Source organism: Calonectris borealis, chromosome 2 (genome assembly GCF_964195595.1).
Source record: "Calonectris borealis chromosome 2, bCalBor7.hap1.2, whole genome shotgun sequence".
Classification (NCBI taxonomy): domain Eukaryota; kingdom Metazoa; phylum Chordata; class Aves; order Procellariiformes; family Procellariidae; genus Calonectris; species Calonectris borealis.
The window spans coordinates 163,474,388-163,497,020 of NC_134313.1; the positions used below are offsets into that span (position 1 = coordinate 163,474,388).

Consider the following 22,633-nt stretch of genomic DNA (forward strand, 5'->3'; position numbering starts at 1 on the left):
TCCTATCTCAAGTTTCATTTTCTCTACTGCACAGGATGGGCCATAGAGTAGAAAAGTATGCTCAGTAGAAAAGCATAACTGCTGCCTACGTACTGTTAAACTATCAAGTAGAAACAACATTTTTTCTTGGCGATTGCATTCTCTCCCACTCTCACACAAGCCAAGAGGAGTCTCTTGAGTACAGCCAGGGAATGGGAGACAAGCACTGGGCTGCTCTTGGCTCAGCTCAGGTTTTTTGTTTGTGTTGGACACATGGTGACACTCCCCTTGTCAGATCCAAGGTCCTAAAAGCAATTTGTTTTCGTTTCAAACCAGAAAAGGCAGTGCTTTCTTACCAGCACACACACTGGGGAAGGCTGCCCTGCTGACAAAGCAGCCGTTCGTCCTTGTGCTTCAGCTTAGGTGCCGTAGGTCCCACGGCTCCCACTCAGATCTCAAGCGCGTCTATAAACACAAACTTCCCAACCTTTTGCTATCGAGCCAGCTATATTGCCAGTTTGGCAACTACAGCACCCAGTTCTCAGCCTTACTGGGCCCTATCAGAGCCACGGGGACACAGCGATCTGCTCACACAGCCCAACTTGCAAGACCGGTGCCTCAATTTGTCATGCTTGTATAATAAATCAATTTATTTCCTTTAACTAGGGGTTAGTCAGCAAACTCTTACTCATGCATGTCTCACACAGCAAGTCACACTTCCCAGTAGCATTCATGTGAACGCGGTTTCTGCTGTGGCCTTACCTTCACTTTAGGAGAAGCAGCGAGATGAGGTTGGTTTTCCTGAGATACCAATTCTCTTGTGACTCCTCACAACCAATAATGACCTGATTTTTCTACCCATGGTGAAGAGTTATGGGACACGTGGTTTACACCGTGTCCCGTACCCCATGGTGTAGGAAAGGGATGTTGTCCTCCAAGCAATTGGCTCACCTGGATGCGAGTGGCCAAGCAGCAGAGCTGCATTTCGCTTGCAGCCCCTCTGCCACCCCCTGGTACGTCTCCTGGGGGCGTATGTGGGGGCTTTTCATGCCAGAGCAGTCCGGGACGCTCTCCCACTGAGCCGTGGGAGATCTCGTCTGTCCTCCTGGGCAAACAGGTTGTTGCGGTAAAGCAGCGGAGGTCTATCAGCGATGGCATCTCTCCGTCTCCGGCGGGGCCGTGTGGGAGGGCTATCGCTGGTTATCAGCACCAGCAAAGGCACCGCTGTGGCTCCCTGTAGCCCCCTTGGCCCCCCTCAAACTACTGCACTCAGGCGAGAGAGTTTGTGCGTGGTCCTGGCCGGGGCTCAGAGTGAGAGGACGGCGGCGGAGGTCTCCTCGGCATGGCTCCTCCCAAGCTCTGGCTGATGGACTGTAACATCTCCAGGCCCGTGGGCTCAGCCTGCCTCGTCCAGCTGTGGGAGGACTTCCAGCTGTGGAATAATTTCTCAGAGGAAGTGTCTACCCATGAATTAATGTCTCTAAGAACTAATTATTGGGTAAAGTGTAGAAACAGTCCCTGGAGTGCCGCTCCAGTGCTCAGCTTTTGGGCTCAAAACAGACTGAGCAGGCAAGAAGATTTTCGAAGGACGGTCTGTCTGAGCAAGGGAAGATGTAGGTGACTCAGTGGTTTTCTCTCTCACAGTCTAAAAGAACAGAAAGGTCCATAGTGGTCATTTGGGGTGAAAATTTATAGCTTATTAATTAAAAAAGAAAAAAAAAAGCCATTTCTAGGCCAGATCATAGATTCTAGGCTGCCATCCAATGTCAGGAAATGTTCCCCTCCTGGTGGGGAATCTAGGCTAAAAGGTTATTTAATACTTTCTGGTTGATTTTGTATTTGGAATAACTGCCTTAAATGATTGGTTTTGGCCTGAGAAACTGTTTGCTTACCTGGCACCTGAACTTCAGTGATGAACTTTAATGTCCTCCTCTGAGTATTCCCACAGCACACAAAGAAGACTTCATGCAGTCCTGCTAGCTATAAATCTGACCTTTTTTTTAAAGAAAAAGTCAAAATCAGATGTTGTTCATTATCTCTTCCAACTCCTATCTATCCGTCAACATCCAAAAGTTTAAAAGCCCTGCTTAAGCATGTCTCCACTCCATTGATGGAATATCCTTTAATATTTTATAGCTCTGACTTGCACTTCTAAAAGTACTAATTAATCTCACTAGATAACAACTGGCACAAAATGGCACAAGTGAGAATAGCTCCATCCTTCCTCACAGCAATCATGTGCCAGTTCATCTTGGAGCGTGTAATGATTTACTGTAATAGTTTTAGGCCCGTAATGGGGCCAATAACTGGCATCTGGAAGCTGTGAGGCTCTTTCCCAATGGATGCCATTCACATATAGTTATTTAATTAATTAACAGCTCCACTAGCATAAGCCAGTAAAGGGTCCATTAAAGTTTTTTTTTTAAATATCTTCCAAAGTAAGAACATATGCTGCACGCTGCTTTTCCCTTGGAGAGTGCTTAATGTTGCAACCTGTTTATCTTATGACTGATTTTCAAATTCCACCTTAACCAGCTGCTTTTTGCTCGACTTTAGGATTCAGCAGAGAGCGAACTGCCGAGCACTCAGCAGGAGCAGCGGAATAACATTCTACCTGCATGTGCTCATTCCCGCGCGAGGTGCCAAACCCCTGCAACGCTGCCTGGCTGCCTCCGCGCTGTTCCTAGACGTCACATGCGATGCACTTTCACTTGCCCATTTCTCTGCTGCAAAAAAAAAAAAATCAAGGTGTGGAGTTCATTTGGAATAAGCAAAGTATCAGTGGGAAAACAAACCCCAGCAGACACTGGAGGGAGTTGGTCCAGTTTGTAAAAAGCATTTGAGAGCCCAGTCCCATGTGAAATGTGGAAAAGCTATCAGGGGCCATAAAGCCAGCAAAGACGGGTTTGCTCTGGTTACAGTGCCAAAGGATTTTACTTCCCAAACGATGAGGATTCCTATTCCTGAGGTGCAATTAAATGCAAACCAGGTCCTAATGGGTGCAGGTCTGCAGTAGGGTGAAGGGCTCATCCATAAGCCTCCCTCCTTCTGCAAGGAGCTGAAACAGGAGATAAGAGTGGCTTCCCTTGCCGCTGTCCGGGCGCACGCACGTGCGGCGTGCAGCTCCGGCGTGGTGCCGCGCAGCAGGCGCTATCTGAGGAGCTGCCCCATAAGGCACAGTAGACATGGCTGTCTAAAGTAAGCACTGCTAACACGGCATGGCGCAGTGTCAGCTCCCTGGTGCTGGATCGTGATATATAGGACATGTCAAAAGTTACATAAGCCTTGGTGCAGACTCCTTGTCTCTTCTCTGGCTGTAATGCGTTGTGTCGTTCCTCCGCCCGCTCTCCCTCCCACCGCCGGCAGCACAGCCTTCTGCCTGCAAGGCTTTCACCGTGGCGTGCAGCAAGGCTTTGGAAAAGCGGCAGTGCCCTGGAGCAGCCATCACCTAGAGCTCTTCGGCTGGGGCCTCATCCCTGTGATCCACCGTGGATCGTCCAGGGGCTGTCAGAAACCCAGGAGAAGGCCAGCAAGTGCTCGGTTTGATGCCCTTGTGAGAGAGGTGTCAGGTTTGCTTTGCCTAGATGTCAGGTATGGATGACGGAAAAGGCATCTTTTTAACTTTGATGTTTGAAGTTCCTGCCTAGGTAGAGCCTCAGGCCTGACAAGCGTGAAACGTTCGGCACCCAGCTCACTTCCAAGTCCATCTGGACCTCTGAAATTGCTCTTCAGCCTAAACCCCCTAAAGCGACCAGTCTGTCAGGGCTTCTGGGTCATGGCAAGGCCTCAACGGTAGTCTTCCTCCTTACAAAAGGTAATGGTAGTTGCTACTGCCTCGCAGGCAAAGCAGGGACCATAGAGGAGGTGGTTCCCACTTTTAGGCAGCTGCCTAACGCTAAGAGCACTCTCAGGAAGCGGCGCATGGTCTGCGTTCCTTCTCCTGCAGGAGGACATTCAAACCTTCCTCGGCAATACCCCACCCCCTACGATAGTGTGTGGTCCTGGGCAGGAGGAAGGAGGGAGACTGTGCGTTCATTACTGCTTGTGTCTGTGTGACCTGTAATTTGCACAAACTCTATCAGAAGTCCCTGGAGCAGAGGCCAGAGCTCAGGCTCTCTCCTCCCAGGAAAGTGCCGTAACCAATAGGCCATGCAAGGTCATCTCAGCTAACTTCACGTATCAAGTAGCTAGATACCTAGATGTCTCACACAGGCAGCAGAGAAACAGGCATTTCCTGTCCTGAAAGGAGACGAATATCTCTCTTGAGTTCCTTTTCCTCTCCACTGACTGTACGTGGAGCCTGAGGTGACTAACTGAGTCTTTGAAGTCCAGTTGTTCAATATCTAAATCAGGGCAGATAAGTTCCCCCTCTCCTCCCCCCACCTCTTTCCCGTCCTCTCTTTCTATCCCAGTAAACCTTTCATGTTGCCGCAGCTCTAGCAGGAAGACTTGGCAGCACAGGGTTATCCTAATCCCCTGCAGAACAACCAAGAGTTAGGGGCTGGAAAGCTCACCATGGAGCTGTGGGCTCGAACCATCTCCAGAAGTTCTCCTGTCACCCAGCGAATGTGCAGAGGAGGTTCATGAGATATGGTTTCCTTTACCAGTTTATTTTAATAGACAAGACTGACCACTTCTTGGTTCTTCGCAACAGATGCTGTAGACACCTATCTTCTGCAAAGAACTGTAAAAAAATTATTAATTAATATGGTAATTAATTCCCCCGTGGGTGCTCTGTGCTTTTGTGGAAAGCAAAGCAGCTATAAACCCAGTTTAACTGGCTATTTTGTTTTGCTGATTTGTACTGCTCGAGTATTCCAATGAATATACTCTTTAAATGGTATTTAGGCTTAATATTACTCATCTTCAAAATCTTAGAAGTATCCCACAGTAGCCATGACTTCGGGTTTCTTGATTAGTGTTCATTTACAGCTAAATTATCTCAAGGTGGAATGAATGTTAAGCAAATATATCCGGAATTTAAAGTAAAACACCTCTAACAGATTTTGCAACTAAATTAAAACCAAGCAGCAGAAAATCCCAAACACTCATTCCTAAAGTTACACTTAAAATCCAAACAGGTTAAGATTGGAAAGTGCATTCTGTAGCAAATATATTCCCTGGTAGATTTTATCTCATGAGAAAAATCCATATTCTGTCGTAAGTCTCATGAAAAAATTTTGACCAGCTACAGCCATAGATTTTGACTTCTGCGAGGTCATAGGCAAGTCCAAAGACCCAGTGTGGGACCTTTGTCTGCTGACTTCCTACCTCCACATCCAGCCTTTAGACCAACCTTTCGTTTCTCTTCTAACTTTGCAAATACATTAGACTGAACTTCTGAAAATAGTAAGAGGTTCTTTGATTCTCTACTGTGGAAGAAAACCCAATTCACAGCCTGAGAACTTTCTGGGATGGAAACACGATGGTGCAATTTTCCGTTTCCAGTAGTGTCACTGGAGGATCAGCAAGTATCATTAAAACCATACGACAGAACTTTCACTGGACATATGCCATATAATGTAAAAACGCTCAAAGGATTAACAGCAATCAGTGGATATATCTCTAGCTGCACACACACAGCAAATCTACAGAGAAAGGATTAGAGATATAGGATATGAACCTGCAGGGAAAAAAATACAGTGGAGCCAGAAATGAAATCGTAAGAGAAAGGTTATTCCTGTATTTGTAAAATTTAATACAAATCCTTGTGTTACATGATGGCTTATTTGTCTTGCAGCAATATGTAGAGATCCTGCAATAAAAGACCAGACAGAAGATCCTGGGTTTTGTACATGCTGATCATGAAAAAAGAATATATGCCCTGAAGCTTGCAGTCCAAGAGGTATTTCTTGCAAGTGCATCCACATGGTTGTACTGTCGATGTGTGGAAATCCAGTCCCAGGCATTAGCCCAAAATAGTTATTTAAATAAGAAACGTCTTTATTCTTTCGATGCTCATTATTAAAATAAAAAAAACCCTTATTATGAATTTTAACGAGACCCATGCACTCCCTAGCTAGCTTTACTTCATCACCCTCTTATCTAGAAAGTTTTTCCTAATGTCAAATCTAAATTTTATTAGCTGCAAATGAAGCTGGTTCCTTCTTTCCCTATCCCCCAGTGGCCATGGGGAAAGATTTATCACTATCCTCCTTACAATAAACTTTAACATATTGCAAGATTTTTATCATGTCCCTTCTTTAGACTCTGCTGTTCCCAGACTAAACAAACAATCCTTTCAACATTTCCTCCTAGGTTGTTCTTTCTACGCCTCTGATATTTCTAGTGTCTCTCTCCTGGACTCTCTCCAGTTTGTCTACATTTTTCTTACAGTGCCGTGCCCAAAACTGGACACTGTATTCCAGCTGAGGCCTTACCGGTGCCAAGTGGAGTAGAATAATTATCTCCTATGTCTTAGGTCGCAGTCACACATCCTGTTCTGCCTGCAGCTGAGCTGGGTGAAAAGTTTATTTCTTTTCACCCACTCCAGCTGCTTATCACCACCCCTCAGCTGCAGGCTCTCCCCCTCCCAGGTCAACCAGCGTAACTGCTGTATAATCGCTCCCTAACACAATCTGGGTAAACGATCCAGGTTAGAGTCAGTAATTCAAATAACAGGTCTTTTCTAATCATCAGTTTCACAGACCCAGGTAAGGCTGAGGTATTAAGAGGTATAAAGAGGCCAAAACCTGAGGTGAGAGGAGATGAGGAGCAACAGGGTTATGGACAGCGGCTTTCGCTGCTGGAGTAACTGCAGCCAGAAAAGGTCGTCCGATACCATCCTTATATTCATCCTTCAGCCCACCCTGTGCCCCCAGTCCCTCCTATGCTGCTGCCCAGCCGGGAGGGCCCCTTTCTGCATTTCTCCTCCCAAAGTGCCGTAGTTCGCACTTAATCATCAGCCTGATTTTATAACATTTTTCCCCATTATCAATGCCATTCTAAATACAGATTTTGTTGTCCCTAGTAAGACCACCCCAAACAGCGGTATTTTGTAAGCGCATTCACTGTTCTCACCCCCGAGTGGTTATGAAAAAGGCGAAGAGAACAGTGAGGCCTGGCTGAAATGTCCTCCTAGTGTGACAGCAATACCTTCATAGCCATCACCTACAGGTCTTCATCCTCTTCTGCAGCCACCTTAGAGTGACAACGTTTTGTGTCTGCTCACAGCGCTGCACAGAACAGGGTCATAAGGCCTACCTACTAGTGTCACGGTACAAATTTCTATTGCTTTCCTCCACTTACTCTGCCTATAGAGAACACCTAGCAGGACACCACACGAGCTTCTCATGCTGGTAGAAGAAATACAACCAAGCATCTTGGAAATACTGTACTGGTTAGACTGGAGGTGAGCATTTCTTTTTTTCATCTGTGGCTTCTGCAAAGATACGATGGAGACCTGAGTTGGCTGCTAATCAGTCTCGCAAATCCTCTCGCAAATCCTCTGAAACTCCTCCATGCGTTTCATGCTCCGAGGAATGAAGACTTGGGAAAACAACAATGCTAAGATACTTTTGTCACAGTCACTAAGGGCACTTCTATACCAACCAGGACGACCAGACACAGTGAGACCATTCAACGAAGTGACCCTGAGAGACTCCCTCCCACAGCTCGTCTTTCTTTCTGCCATTTAGATGGAGTTATACTCCTTTTGGTTTATTGCCTTCAGCTCCAGGTATACCTGCATCCCACCCTTTGCTTATCCGTGTATCCTTTCCCTGTCCATCCTCACTCCCTGTTTTTCCCCTCCTTGTCTACTTTCCATCTCCTTCCATTGAAACTTTCCTCCAACAGCTTCCTTCTTGTTTTCTCAGGGTCCCCTCTGCCACCTCGCCATTCTCCTCTTGGCACCACCGCAGCCCCTATTAGCCGCATGCATGCACTGCTCTGCCCGGGCACAGCCGCGATGACTCTCTGCGTGCTGCAAACCCTGTCCGTTTTCTCAGGCTCTTTGGAAGTAGAGGGTTAGGTAGCGCGAGCTGATGGCAGGATGAAGTAATAGGAGTAGAGATGAGGTGAAGTTCTTGTTATGTCTTGAACACAGACTGCCAATCATGCCATAATAGATGGTGGTTCTAGGCAGGGAACAGCTTTTCAGCCCACCAAAATTAGACCATTAAATGGAATTTCCTCTATGGGCTAATCAGGATTTGAACCCATTTCTCTGGAGATAAAAGGCACAGCTCAATCTCCTGATTCGTGGGGTCATCTGGAATACAAATCAACTTTCATGTATTCATTTGAAATGTTTTTATGTAAGAGATTTTTTTTTTTAACCTGCTTGTTAGTGCCTTGTGCCTAAACCGGAGCTGTGAAGTGACTTTTTCTCACTAGAGGCTAAATAAAGTACTGTACTGTTTTTATAAATGTCCTAAGCTTTGCCAGAAGGCTGGCAATGAAAGAGGCTGGCAGGAGACAGGCACCGTCTCTGTTCTGTATCACGGAAGTAAGCCCAAGGACGCTGGCCAGTGCCTCCCATCCGCGGGAATGCAACCAATTAACGCGCAGATGATGTCATTGGATGGCAAAAGCACTTCCCTCGCAGCTCTCCCTGCTCTGCCAGCTCCGACCTTCAGTGTATTTTCCTCAGTCTGGTCCATGTACTGTAATAACTAAGTCAACTGGAAAAAATATTGAAGAAAAGACTGAGGAAAAACAGAGTGTAGGGGCAGCTGGAGCCAGCAGAGAAGGCACACTGAGAGCTATAAAGAAGCTTTGTGCAGCAGCTTCTCTCAACTTCAGGATATTTAGTTCCACAGGAGTTGGAGAAGATGGGTAATAAGCTGGCCTTTATTTTAAGGGATATCCCTTGTAGTCTCAGCTGCATAAAGATCAGTCTTTGGGTGTGTGGAAACAGTGCTAACAGTATCTCTCTTTCAGTACCTCCTGCTGCTCACTCCATTGAATGGCCTTGGTCCAGCTAGAGAGGAAAAAGCCTTCCATCCCAAAACAGCCATCAGTCTGGAGGAAAAGAGGTGATGAAAAGAGGCTGCGAGTGATGAAGTGAAGTAATAATTTATAGAAAGATACATGACCACAGCACTCAGGTGCCTGCTCAGGAACAGGGCCCGGTACTGCTAATCCTGAACGTGAGGAACATGCGCCTGTGCCTCCCCTGCCCCAAAGCACGCACCGCGTACCGCCCCAGGCAGCGAGGAGAGCACGTCTCTTGGCTTCGTCTGCTGAACCGCCCTGTGCGCAGGGTCAGGGAGCACCAGCCTGGGTACGGGGCGAGGCTGCTCCGAGATCCAGCCAGGAAGGCAAGGGTCAGCGAGGGACGTGGCCAGGCTCAGGCGCAGCTGCAGCATCGCTCAGGCAAGGAGCCCGGGTGAGGGCTGGAGCGAAGGCAGCTCCTGAGCGAAGGGGTCAGCCCCCGACAGAGCCTCTCCCGGCTCATCTCAGGCAGCTCCTTTCCCAGCAGCCTGCTCCCAGGTTGCAGCCGCGCCGCATCCGAGTTGGACTTGAGCGCCAGCAGCCAAACCCTCGGAGGGGGGACGAGGTTCTGCAGAGGCTGTCGGTGCACCCAGGATCTGGACATACCTGTGTAACTACTTATAGAATTGGCCTACAGAAGTGACTACTCCACACAAACTATGAGTCGAGACATCCAAATGGCTATGTGCAATTCAGGAGTACATAGATATTTGCAAATTGATTTTGTATTATTGTGAATCAATAAATGCAATGCTGATTATGCATATATATAAATTCAAATTGGCTTTGTGCTATTGTGAATCAATACATGTAACGCTGATTATGCATATATACAAATTCCAACTGGTCTTGTATTATTGTGAATCAATATATGTATTGCTGATTACACCTATCCAAGTTTTTACATTTCATAGCTGACAGGGGAGAGCCAAGCTTTGAGGGTGGACGGGAAGAAGAAGCAGTCTTACAGGCATTGAGCAGAATGTCCCAGGGACCAATGTGTTAAACTGATCAAAAAACAAGTTTAAAATTTTACTTGGAAAGAAGTTCAAAATAAAATTGCCTTGAATGTATCGCAAGGGAAGGCCGCTTGAAGTGTTCTGTTGTGCTAGGCAAGCCAGCAAATGTTCACACTTCCTTTTAACCACAGTCACCTGCACACAGTTAGCGAACATTTTTCTACCCTCATCATTTTGCTCCCAAGCCTATGCTTTTCTGTTCTACCTCCATTACAAAACTGGCTTCAAATCATGTCTCAAGTCTGATGTGACAGAGATGAAGAGCAAAAAGATGCCAGATTGCTGGTGGGGGCTCTGGCTGACTGGTACATCGCTGGTAGCTGGAATATGCTAAGACTAAGGGAGAGCAAAGAATCCCAAGTTTTTTCGGATGCAATTGGAAGGTTCCAGGGGACTTATCTCTGCTTTGTGAAATGCTTTGCAGATCTTCCAACTGGTAAAATATAAAGTGACACTAAGTGAAATAAGCTACTTTATAATTCAGCTGTAAGTATCTTCAAGAACCATATGACCGAATTATAAATTGTTTAATAAAATAAAAGTTCTTCGTGTTCTAGAAGGGTTTTCTTTTTAATGGCTACTTCAGATGTTCAGTTAAATGTATTGTGACCAACGTAATTACCATTTGCCTGTATCTCAAAATTGTCTAATCAAGCACTAGTGGGCTGAGCATTTCATATGCACAAATACAGTGATATTGAAGTCTTTTCTTGTGGATTTAATCTTCCATTTCCACTCACCAGAAATACAAAAATGTGGAGAAAAGGGCTAGACATAAGAGTATAATAGGTAAAACTAGCCTGGAATAAACACAGGCTCAAAAATCAAAAGTAAGATTGAGTATAACTTTACTGCAGGAGGAGAGAAGAGCAAAACAAGCGGAGAAAAAAAAGGAAAACAAGCAGAACTAACTACTTTTAGAATGGGAGTTTGCTCATGTAATGAAAGGGATTACATCACGTTTGTCTGCAGTAGTGAAGGGCTGAACTTGGTGACCTCAGATACCACTTCCAGCTTCTCGGGCACACATATCATTTCACTGAGCACAAAAGAAACACCTGATCCAGCTTCCTTCTGCCACTGAGCCAAACAATGCAGGCTGTCTATGGGCAGAAGCAATTTATGTATTGACTGCTTTTTTAGAAAGGCACTCAGAGTGTTATCCATGCTCCTTAACCTCTGGATTTAGGCAGAATTTAGGCACCTTAGTTCCAGAGGTGCCAAAGGGAACACTGGCTAACCACCACCATTGCCTAATCCCCAAGGAGCCCTTCTGCTCGGCTTGAAAGCCTGGTCGGTCTCCCACCTAAGCTCTTCTGCAACCTAGATTTAGGCCAAATCCTACAAATCACTTGAAAGATCCCTGGAAGGGCATACTCAGAAGACGCCGACAAATGCTAACAGAAACACAGTGATGAAGGTGAAATCTCTTCCCATCTTTTTCATAGCAATTTGGACACATGCTCAGGAAGCAAGGAAAGTGCACTGTAGGCTCTGCTCAGCCTAGCACCCCTGGTTGTTTCTTAAAAAAGAACAAACCCGGCTCAGTTTGGCACCCAATAGAAGAGATTCCTCCAAGGCCAAGAGCCCAAAGGACAGCAGTTCCCATGGGCAGCCCTGAGGCAAGGGCTGGAGCTTCGGGGAGGGGAAGGGAGGGGAGCGAACGCAAATGCAGCATTTAGCACTGGGCACATCTCACCAACTCTTCCTTCACCTAGGAAAGCAGATTGGCTTTTTGACTCACTCTCTGCATATGAAGCCTAAATGTCTAATCTAGGTGACCTGGCTTGTCCTGCTGGAGTCAGTCGTGTAATTTCAGCTTTTGCAATGACTAATGGGGAGCTAAATTAGGTGGTCTTTTTTCCTGAGCTCAGTTCCTTAACCCAGCTTCCCTGGTATAAGGTGACTGTTGCAATTAGCAGCACTGTGACTAACTGGGTAATAATAGTTTCAGGTGTGATGCACAAATTTTACAAGTATTTCAAAATGCCACTGAGCTTTACAGCACATTGCTTTTCCCTGCAGACTGAAGGAACAGCATCCACCAGCCCTATGTATCAGGTATGTCTGTCAGCAGCGCTAATTCACCATAAATATTGTTTCCCCCTTTGTGGATGCCATCTCCGTCTCTCCTTCAGGATGCAACAATCACACTGTGTTGCCCATTCCTCGGAATAGCTGGTATTCCGCAGAATACAATATCCCTTCTTTGGTATTTTGTATTGCTACTTTTGTATTGCCATTTTGGGAAGAAATGGGTGTATGGGCCGCCTGCAGAAACTCAGCAAGAGCTGTTGTTCCTGCTGAGTTCCTGCGGGCAATGTGGAACAAGCAGGCTCCAGAGCCTCTCTCTCTCTCGCAGAGGCAAGATCCAGCCCAACAGCTCCTGCCGTGCGTGTGGCTGCACCCCAGCATCCCCCCAACTTCAAGCGCTCCGGCTGCTAACGCAAAGTGGATTCAGAGGTGCTTATTTAGGTTTTCTCCTGTTTCTTTTTCCACCCTGATTTTTAACTCTGTCAGCACAGACAGGTGCAGACAGATGTGAGCTCACCCTGCCCGTACTCCCAGCCAACCGGACTTGTGCCAGCCCCTGTCTAGGAGCCACAGAGCTATATTAGCATGGCTCGGTGCCCAAGCTAATATGCCTGCTGAGAAGGCATGGGCAGAAGAAGCTTGTGTCTGTCTGCACAGAGCCTAACAGGCCTGCCCTGGAAAGCTGAGGACCAGCTACCTCTCTTGAATAACAGACAAATTTTTCTTAAATATGGATACAGGCACGAAAGCAAAGGGCTCTGATCATTTCAGGAAAGGCCCTGTTATCTTTCTTTGAAACTGCCACGGATCAATCCAGCAGAGACCCTAGGAAGAGTGCAGTAGAAACCAAGATGCTGGGGAGCTGGCCGCCTTCTTACCTCTGCTCTGGCCCTCCCAGTCCAGATTGCCTGTGTTTACCTCCCCTTCCTTGAGGGAAATGGAGCATAACGTGCACTTTCCTAATGTAATTTAGGCCAGCAGCTATTGCTTGAAAGCTTTGTGGAGGTCTGACATTAAAAAATTATAAATCTGTTAAAAAAGGTAACACTTTTCTAGAACACAGTCACACATTATATCCTGTTTTGATAGAAGGAGAACTGTACCAGCATCTTTCAGCCCATATGTAGGGATGTCAAAGAAAAAGAATCATTTTCAAAAGAAATTCCTGGCTGCTAATAAAAAGTTTACTATCTGATCCTTTGTATATCAGTATGGTGACTCAAGGCTGTTTCTGTCGCAATATATAAATGCATTGAGTGTTTCTTTGTGCAATAGCTATTTGGCTTACCATGCTAAGACGTAACTTCCAATGTTTGTGACCAGGTGGAAAATGTCCAGCAAAAAAGTTCAGTGCCAATGTGCCCAGTTTTCTCAGAAAGGAGAATTAGGAAAGGAGCTAGTTCTTAATTTGGGCTACCTTCAGATAAAAGGTTTCTGACTTAGAAAACTCCCGTGAGCTTCACATCCAAAAAACATCTCTCACTTTTTTTTTGTTCCCTTTCTCTCTAACCATTATAATCCAATAGCAGCATTTGGTGGAATGGGAATGATAGACAATTCTCATAAATTAAATAGACTTCATGAAGAAGATCTTAGGACTATTTTGAAAAGCAGTATGTTATCCTGAGATCTGGCCATGTCTGATAGATACTCAAAGTTTCAGTGATGTTTTGCTAATCAGAGGAGCGTTTCTATCGTAATCTGTCTCCATACAAGCCGGTAGAGAACTTTAAATGAACAAAAAGAAATAGCTGAAATCTTCATGTCCTTAGAAAAAATCAAGAGTAGAAATTGCAGTTGCTGGATGTTTTCTTTCTGCATCTGCATGGGAGAAGGAGCACCTGGAACAAAAACGGTCACTATATCGTTGTGATTCCAGAGGTTGCAGCTATCATCCTGTTGCATATCCTTGGGAAAGTCCCTACTGAAAAGACCGCACTGTGCTGAGATGCTTGAAAAATTATTTGGGTTGTGGCATGCAACAAACATCTATTCATTAAAGTCTTGCAATTGTGACCCAGCCCTTCATCTTGCACAAGATCTATAAAAAAGGCTGAGTGACTATAAATGTGTCCCTTGAAGCAAATCATGGAAGACATTATAGGAAGACTGGTTTCTAGCCAGCTTTTCCAGCTTAATGAATTCCTTTCAAGGATGTGTGAAAGCTCCATTGAGACCAATGGTGAGTATCCTTGGACTCCTCTAGGAAGATTTTATAAGGGGTCCCGACTATTGTATTCTTATTTTTCTTCTATTTTCAGAGAGCAGTTAGAAAATAATTTGAAATGGTAATGCTACAGTTCAAACACTTTTCACTGTGAGAACAGACCTAACCGATCCATGAAGAATCAGCAAAAGGCTCTTGGGCAGATCATGTTTTATCATGGTAACATTAGCATGCAAATTATTACAATTTGTGTGCTGCCCATTCTGGAAGAGATAAAAAAATATTTTCCTGCATCTTCCACATTAAAACCCCATTCATTTAATTAATGCACAGATCTGGACTTTCAGTGTATTCCTACAGACATAAGCTATACATAGATATGGAATGAGAATATTAAGAGTCAAGGAAGACTTTGCTCGCATCAAATACCTATAGGTACCTTATATTTATGATACCTCTTGCAGCAAAAGGACTTTCATCTACATATTTGCTATGTTATCAATGGACTTCACACATTTTCTGTTTCTCCATTAACGGAGAGAGAAGGATAATGACTTGTAGTGTTTCCCTAGAGAGAGAAACACTACTCTAGAGAATGGTTTGCTCTTTCAGAAACCATTGCTTCAATCACTCCTGCCCAAGATGTCGGGATGAGTGAAGGAAGTGAGGGAGAGAAATTATTAACTATATGGAGAGAACCTACTAAGGGCAATGAATGGGAAAAAGAGGGATGTTTCATCTGGGAAGGAAAAGGCACAGGGCAATGGGGAAAAATATGGTAAAGAAAGAGAACAGTGTATAATATGCAGATAGAAAGGACGGGAGATGAATGAATGGAATAAAAAAAAGAAAAGGGAATGAAGTTTTAGCTGAAAAGTTCATCACAAGTTCTTTATTTGTATGTCTTCTCATCCAGTTGTACTAGAATATCCTGATATTCAGCTTTTTGCTTAGGTACTAGAGCAAGTCACAAGGCACACAGAGTTAACAAAGTATTACATACGCCAGCACATGTCGGACCAACTGTATACACTCTGCTGGACCTTGTCAGATTAATTCCTGCAACTGCTGTTGGTACATTTCCTTGTAAAGTGCTACATAAATTATAACTCTTGTTATTATCCAAAGAGGTAAACATACAAAAATAGGTGTCGTCACATGTAGCAGAAATTACACACACATACTAAAATACACGCTATTACATGTAACAACCATACAGGTCTACAGGCTTACTTTCAATGGAGTTGCCAACTAGAGGTGCTTTTGTCTTTATCAATAAGGTCTAATACATTATGTGTTTGTATAGAAAAGACATGCACATCAGGAGTATCTTGCTACAGTCTACATTCATGGGCAACATACAAGAACCAGTCTTTCAACCAGTTTGGAAAGCTGAGCCATAGATTCTAAGCATTTCCCTATTTTATTGTTTTTCAGACTACAGACAGAGGAAAATTAATTCCCCATGTAATTCCATTGAAATCTAGTACATTAACTGAGGGACTGCATTTATTTAAGCCCGTACCAATATTTATGAGATGAATTTAGGCCCAGAATGTGTTGGCTGATGGCCCTTTATTGGGAGATGAACTGGATTGCTTTACTGGGAAGACTCCCCAGCCATTGGGAGTGACAGTGGGGAGTGGGGAGGAGGAAAGAGAAGAAAAGGGCAGAACAGAGTCGAGACCACAATAATTAATGCTTAGTGAGGCAGAAAAGGAGACAGACTCACAGGATGGCAATTCTAGCATTTTAATCCTATGTTGTGGAGTTTCAAAGTCAAATCAATGGCTTGAACGCAGCTTTATCTACACAGAGCTGTACCACAAGGAGTTTATACACTTTCCATTATTTAAAAAACAACCACAACTAGCATTAAAGTGTCCTGCCAGAGCAGCGGAAGTCCTGCTATAGACTGCAGTGGAAGCAGGAACAATACAGGTGGGACAATCTTTTAAACCTTACTCATTTTAGATTTTAGAAATACACCTGACTTTGGTATCACAGCAGCAGAGGCCTGCATAGCTGAGAATAACAGACAGTTCATTTCAATACAGGGATGATGATTTGGGTATATTTGAAAGTAATTAGAGATAATAGAGCTAGAAAGAAGCTGGAAAGGATTACAAAGAAAGAGAGGGAGCATGAAGAGAAGTGCAGTTCCTCTTCACAGAAACTAATGTAAGAAAGATGTAGACCCTTCCAATGTTTTGCATATCCTGGAGATGAATTTTCAATCTACTTTTCCAAGTTATTTAGAAGTTCCTAAGTCTGACGAATATACCTCCTGCAAGACATAGATTTTCCACAGTGCTTTAGTATAGAGATAAAAAATATAAGTCCATAGCCTTAAATAAAGTGGGTCATGGTGCACAAAAATGTACGTGTGTGTCGTGGTTCAACCCCAGTTGGCAACTAAGCCCCACACAGCCGCTCGCTCACTCCTCCCCGCTGGGATGGGGGAGAGAATCGGAAGGGTAAAAGTGAGAAAACTCGTGGGTTGAGATAAAGACAGTTTAATAGGGAAAGCAAAAGCTGTGCGCGCAAGCAAAGCAAACCAAGGAATTCATTCACTCCTTCCCATCGGCAGGCAGGTGTTCAGCCATCGCCAGGAAAGCAGGGCTCCATCACGCATAACGGTGACTTGGGAAGACAAACGCCATCACTCCGAACGTCCCCCTTCCTCCTTCTTCCCCCAGCTTTTATTGCTGCGCATGACATCGTATGGTATGGAACATCCCTTTGGTCAGTTGGGGTCAGCTGTCCCAGCTGGGTCCCCTCCCAACCTCTTGTGCACCTCCAGCCTACTCGCTGGTGGGGTGGGGTGAGGAGCAGAAAAGGACTTGACTGTGTGTAAGCACTGCTCAGCAGTAACAAAACATCCCTGTGTTATCAACACTGTTTCCAGCACAAATCCAAACCATAGCCCCATACTAGCTACTGTGAAGAAAATTAACTTTATCCCAGCCAAAACCAGCACATTCTCCACCCCTTATTCCATACCATTTACATCATGCTCAGGTCTCACACTATCCAATACATTCTCATTACCCACCACGCCCCTTTCCATCCTTTGATACAACACACAGATATCATTCCCTTAGTCTATGGACCACCCCTGTGAAATGTCTGTAAAATGTCCATAAATGTCCACAATGTCCACAAAATGTCCACTAAGTTCATTTAGTCCATGACTTTGGGCTCCATCTGTTATGGTGGTCACTCAGGACAGGAGAGGTGGTGTGTTGCATGGAGTTATTGGGCACCAAAGCCAGCTCAGGTCGCGGCATTGCTGCACTTGCACTGCTTCTTGTAAGGCTTCTCCTCCATTGGTTCAGGTGGTTCCTGCTATAGTAATCCTCACACATGCAACTCAAATCATGGATTACAACTTAAAGGTATTTCCATTACAATCTCCACCCCTGGTCCCTTTGGGCCAGGTTATAGAGTTTAACATTGCAGTGAACTCCTCCCCTTGCTCCTAGCCTGGCTAGCGACAAGGCGTTCTTGCTATAGTAATTCCCGTAACATACAACTCAAATCCCAGGTTACAACAATTTAAAGGTATTTCCATCACAATCTCCACCCCTGGTCCCTTTGGGCCAGGTTATAGGGTTTAACATTGCAATGAACTCCTTCCCTTGCCCCTGCTCCGGCTTGGACTTATCCACAGGCTGCAGTCCCTTAGGGTGCACCTGCTCCAAGTGGAGCCTTATCTATGAACCACAGTCTCTCCAGGGGTCTATCTGCCGTGGCATAGACTTACCCACAGCCACAGTCGCTTCGAGGTACACCTGTTCCAATGTGGCCTTCTCCATGGGCCACAATGCCTTCAGAGATAGACCTGCCCCAGCTTGGCCTTACCCACAGCCACAGTTCCTTCAGAAGTAAACCTGCTCCAGCATGGCCTTACCCACGGCTGCAGTCCTCCAGGGGTGTACCTGCTCTGTCATAGGCTTATCCATGGCCACACGCTTTGAGGTGCTCCAGCATGACATCATCCACAGCCACAGATGCTTTGAGGTGTACCTTATCCTTGGGCCACAATCCCTTCAGAGGTTTACCTGCTGCGGCACAGACATAACCATGGCCACAGACACTTCGAGATGTATCTGCTCTAATGTGGACTTATCTACGGCCACAGAGGTTTCGGGGCGTCCTGCTCCCGCATGGACTCATTCACAGGTCACAGTCCCCTTGACTCAAGTTCACACTGGAGTTCCAGCCTGTCCAGTTCAGCAGCACAGAAACACCAGCGATGCCCTGGCCGTCTGCCAGCCCAGGCATCCCCGTTGCTGTTATCAAATGTTCCCAGGCGCAGCACAGTAAGGTGATCAGCAGCACAGCAGCACAGCAAGCAGCGAAAGCAAAAAGCAGCCACTAACGAGCACTAGACTCTAACATACAGTAAGGCAAGCAAGCCCCACAGCAAGCACAGGAGCCTGCAGATTAATAGCTAAACAGCAATTACAGCTATAAATTCGATCTAGCACATTCCAATCAAACCTGTTGTAATCTCGAACCCTTCGAGCCCCATGTTGGGTGCCAGAAAGGACTGTCATGGTTTAACACCAGCTGGCAACTAAGCCCCACACAGCCGCTCGCTCACTCCTCCCCGCTGGGATGGGGGAGAGAATCGGACGGGTAGAAGTGAGAAAACTCGTGGGTTGAGATAAAGATAGTTTAACAGGTAAAGCAAAAGCCGCGCACGCAAGCAAAGCAAAACAAGGAATTCATTCACTACTTCCCATCGGCAGGCAAGTGTTCAGTCATCGCCAGGAAAGCAGGGCTCCATCAAGCGTAATGGTTCCTTGGAAGACAAACGCCATCACTCCAAACGTCTCCCCCCTTCCTTCTTCTTCCCCCAGCTTTACAAGCTGAGCATGACGTCATATGGTATGGAATATCCCTTTGGTCAGTTGGGATCAGCTGTCCCAGCTGGGTCCCCTCCCAACCTCTTGTGCACCCCCAGCCTACTCGCTGGTGGGGTGGGGTGAGGAGCAGAAAAGGCCTTGGCTCTGTGTAAGCCCTGCTCAGCAGTAACGAAACATCCCTGTGTTATCAACACTGTTTCCAGCACAAATCCAAACCATAGCCCCAGACTTGCTACTGTGAAGAAAATGAACTCTATCCCAGCCAAAACCAGCACAGTGCCCTGTGAAACACTCAGCAAAGTGATCAAGGTTCAATAATAGTTTCTTCAGCTTTCTACAGGGGAAGCAGTTTAGAAGCAATGTGGCAGTCTCATGGAAATTATGACATAGAAATTACTGCTGAATTCAAGGTCAAAATTAATAACAGAGTCAATATAGGATCAGTTGAGCTTCTTTAGTTCAGTTTCAAATACTAAAAAAAATTTTAGTTTGTCACATATGTTTGTATTTGTGAAACATAACATCCCTATGTATTCTGTTTACTCATGTAGAAGTTGGGTCTCAGAGACTTCCACCTCTTTTTTGCAATTAGACTTTGCCATAATTATCTGTAATTTTGTCACCTCCACAATAGATTACACAGTAATTTAGGGCAAGCAGAGAGGGACCTTTGGCATCACCAGTCTGTGGACCGCAGAGAAGTTTTGACCAGTGTGCCCATACAGCACTCAGGCTCTGCTCACTGCTTTGGATACCTCTTCAGTTCTAGGTATAATTCATATTTTTAGTGATATACTGTTAAGTCTTTGATAATTTGGAACTCCATTTAAATATTGTGCCTCCTTCAAATCTGAGTTGTTGCTGTTGGGAGCTTGGTTTTCCAAAACCAACAGCTGAGTATTTTTGGTCTGTACATCAAGACTGCACTTGGTACATTTTGGGCTCCTTAAGTCAACCCAACCATTTTCAATGTTATTGTATTTACATATTTGCATTTGCTTGGTTGGTTTGCCCCTTTGTTGCTGGATTGGCAGGGGTGGGGTATTCCTAGTTTCTTGCTGGACCTTTACGAAAGGCAGATCACCTTCCGAGACTGGAGGTCAGAACATCCCTGGTTTTAAGCATAGACACGCCCGGGGACTACGGAGTGCTGCAAAACTTTTCCTCTATGTCAACACAAGCAAGCAGTATGAGCCCTCCAACATCAAGCAACATGGTTACGCATCAGTATGATCCCCTCCAGCCCAGTCAGACTGGGGCTGAACCCCGAGATGCTGCGTAACAAAGTAAATAGGAAAATGTGCATGTCTGAAAAGACAATTATCACTGTTAGTATGATGTCTACTATGCTTCCCTGGAAAATGCAACATATCGTGGTACTTTGTTCAGGCACTTTTTTTTCAAGCCACTATTGCCAGCTCCAAATGTTCAAGAACTACAGTTTGACCCTCAAAATCATAAGCCTGTCTGTAAAATGATAAATGTGGAGCTCTTTTACTTTGCTTTCTGTTTTTTGAGCCATTAGGGTGCACCTGGGTCACATGTGCAAGCTTTATACTCTAACCATTATGACTAGAAACTTACTTTAAATTAAAGAACGAGGAAAGCGGAGTTTCTAACCTCATTACACAACTCTAGTAGCTGGAGTGTAAGTGAAACATCAAACATCACAAGACTTGTGATAAAATCATGAGTGCTGACAACATCAATTTAGAGTAGGAGGTGGGATAGCAGGGGAAACTCAGGGCAAATGGATTTACTTTTTATCTTAATGTTTTTACAGGCCTCTACTTTTATCTTTAATCAGAAGTTTTCAGTGGCAGTTCTTTCTTCGTGTATCTATGCATGACATTAAAAGGTCACCTCTGCATTAATACCTGATGCCATTTGCTAACTCCATCTTTCCATCAGAGATATAACATGAAAAGGTAGGTGTACCAATGGTGCTAATATCACAGCAAAGAGGTATTATGGAAGTACAGGTCATAAGTGCATGGCTGAAATGGTATTGAGAGGGATTCCAATCCCCTGTTGTGTGTGTGAAGAACACAGGATGTTTCTCACGGCTATGATATTTACTGCCTGAGTGAAGAATATTGTATTGAGAATTTACCAGTAAAGCTCCACATTCTTTGTGAAACGGGTTGTTATAAGGCATTGTTTGCTATATCTTTTATACCTCAAAATTATCTCAGTGAAGAATAACATGGAAACTTAAAAATCTACATATAGTTAAACCTTTCACTAGAATAAATTAGCTGTAATTAAGCCAAGTAATTAATAGATCATATGATTATAGATCAACAGACTGGCCAGATGAAGAATTCAGGTCAGTCTTAAGTAATGTCAAAGTGGCAGCGGTGACAAAGTGGCCAGCTGTCCTTCTGCTATTAGTGTCCAAACCGAGCTTTTATTGTTTGAAATCCTCCAGTTAGAGGGAACCGTGTACTCACCAGTCCATTCAATCACACACAGAGGGTTGTCAGTAGGTTTCTTGATCACTCATCTGCTGTCATTGATCTGATCTGTCACTGATCTGAAAAATGCCAGGGCTGCACGGTGGCCAGTTAGGAGTCAGCTCCAGCACAATGAATACTCCTGCTCTATCATGATAATCCTGTGATCTAAAGTAGGAGTTAAGGCTGGTCCAAATGGCCAGTTCGCTTCAGCTGCTTTGCACAGCTCCAGTGGTACAAGCAGAGCATGCAAGTGAATTTCATGGTCACAAGCCAAAGTTTTTTATATGACGTAATCCTGATATTATATATCTTCCACTCATTAAACAGGCTCCAGTCCCATCTGGGTGGGACCGAGTTCTTTAGTTCATGTTCATGGATGATTATGTTGCTAATTGGAAGGAGAGACACAACCCTTGTGTGAAGCGAGAGGAGGTGCTGAGGGTCTGCAGCGTGGCCCTTGTCACAGCAGAAGTGATTCAGGCCAGCGCTGCCCCAGCAGGAGCAGACCTGTTTCTCACGCTGCATCACCGCGCCTTCGCTCCACGCTCAGTGCGAAGGCAGCAGGGCTGTCCAGGCCCTCTACAAGGTGCATTTTTGCCCACCCTTTCAGCCACAATATTGGCACTGCTCACATGAAGCTGTAACTCCGCACTCTGAACTAGTATCACTACCAGGAAAGGAGACGAAGGCAGAAGTTAATGCAGGGGAGGATCTCCCTTAAACCTTCCTCCTCCCCTCCCTGTACCAGAAGTGTATATTGAACAAGGAATTTTCCCCAAAGAAATGATGTTAAGCCGGAGTTAGTCAGAATATTATAATTATCCCCCTCCCAAAACGATACAAACTCAAGCAATTCAAGACAAGTATATATGCACAATCTTGCAGTACTGAAATGCAGAATTCAGAAATCCAAATAACCTCAAGTTTGCTCTGAACTGATACATAACCATGTGTAACTCACAAGCACGACAGAATTTTACAGTTCATAACGTGAATTTAGTAGAAAAACATTTTTTAAAGATAAATTAGTTTAAAAAATATGTTTCGGTACATTTTTGCTCCACATATTGCTACAGGAACAGGGTTTGACCCTTTCATTCTCATGCAGGTAATTTGGCGTTCAGTCTAATTCAATAGATTCCATCTTTCTATAAAACTCGACTA

The 22,633-nt window shown here is 44.9% G+C and overlaps 2 long non-coding RNA genes across 2 annotated transcripts in view; one reads left to right on the forward strand and one right to left on the reverse strand.

The window, feature by feature from the left end:
• Nucleotides 1-22,633, reverse strand: part of LOC142079636 (uncharacterized) — a 36,964-nt gene that overhangs the window by 2,553 nt on the left and 11,778 nt on the right. The window contains exons 2-5 of the long non-coding RNA XR_012672733.1: nucleotides 4,494-4,663; nucleotides 2,594-2,705; nucleotides 1,872-1,972; nucleotides 742-1,624 (exon numbers count right to left, since the gene is read on the reverse strand). This is a non-coding gene — a long non-coding RNA (uncharacterized LOC142079636). The remainder of the gene's footprint in view (nucleotides 1-741; nucleotides 1,625-1,871; nucleotides 1,973-2,593; nucleotides 2,706-4,493; nucleotides 4,664-22,633) is intronic.
• On the forward strand, nucleotides 2,703-6,448 carry LOC142079638 (uncharacterized). Its single transcript, XR_012672735.1, has 3 exons — nucleotides 2,703-3,793; nucleotides 5,720-5,824; nucleotides 6,238-6,448. It is a non-coding gene; the product is annotated as an uncharacterized LOC142079638 (long non-coding RNA).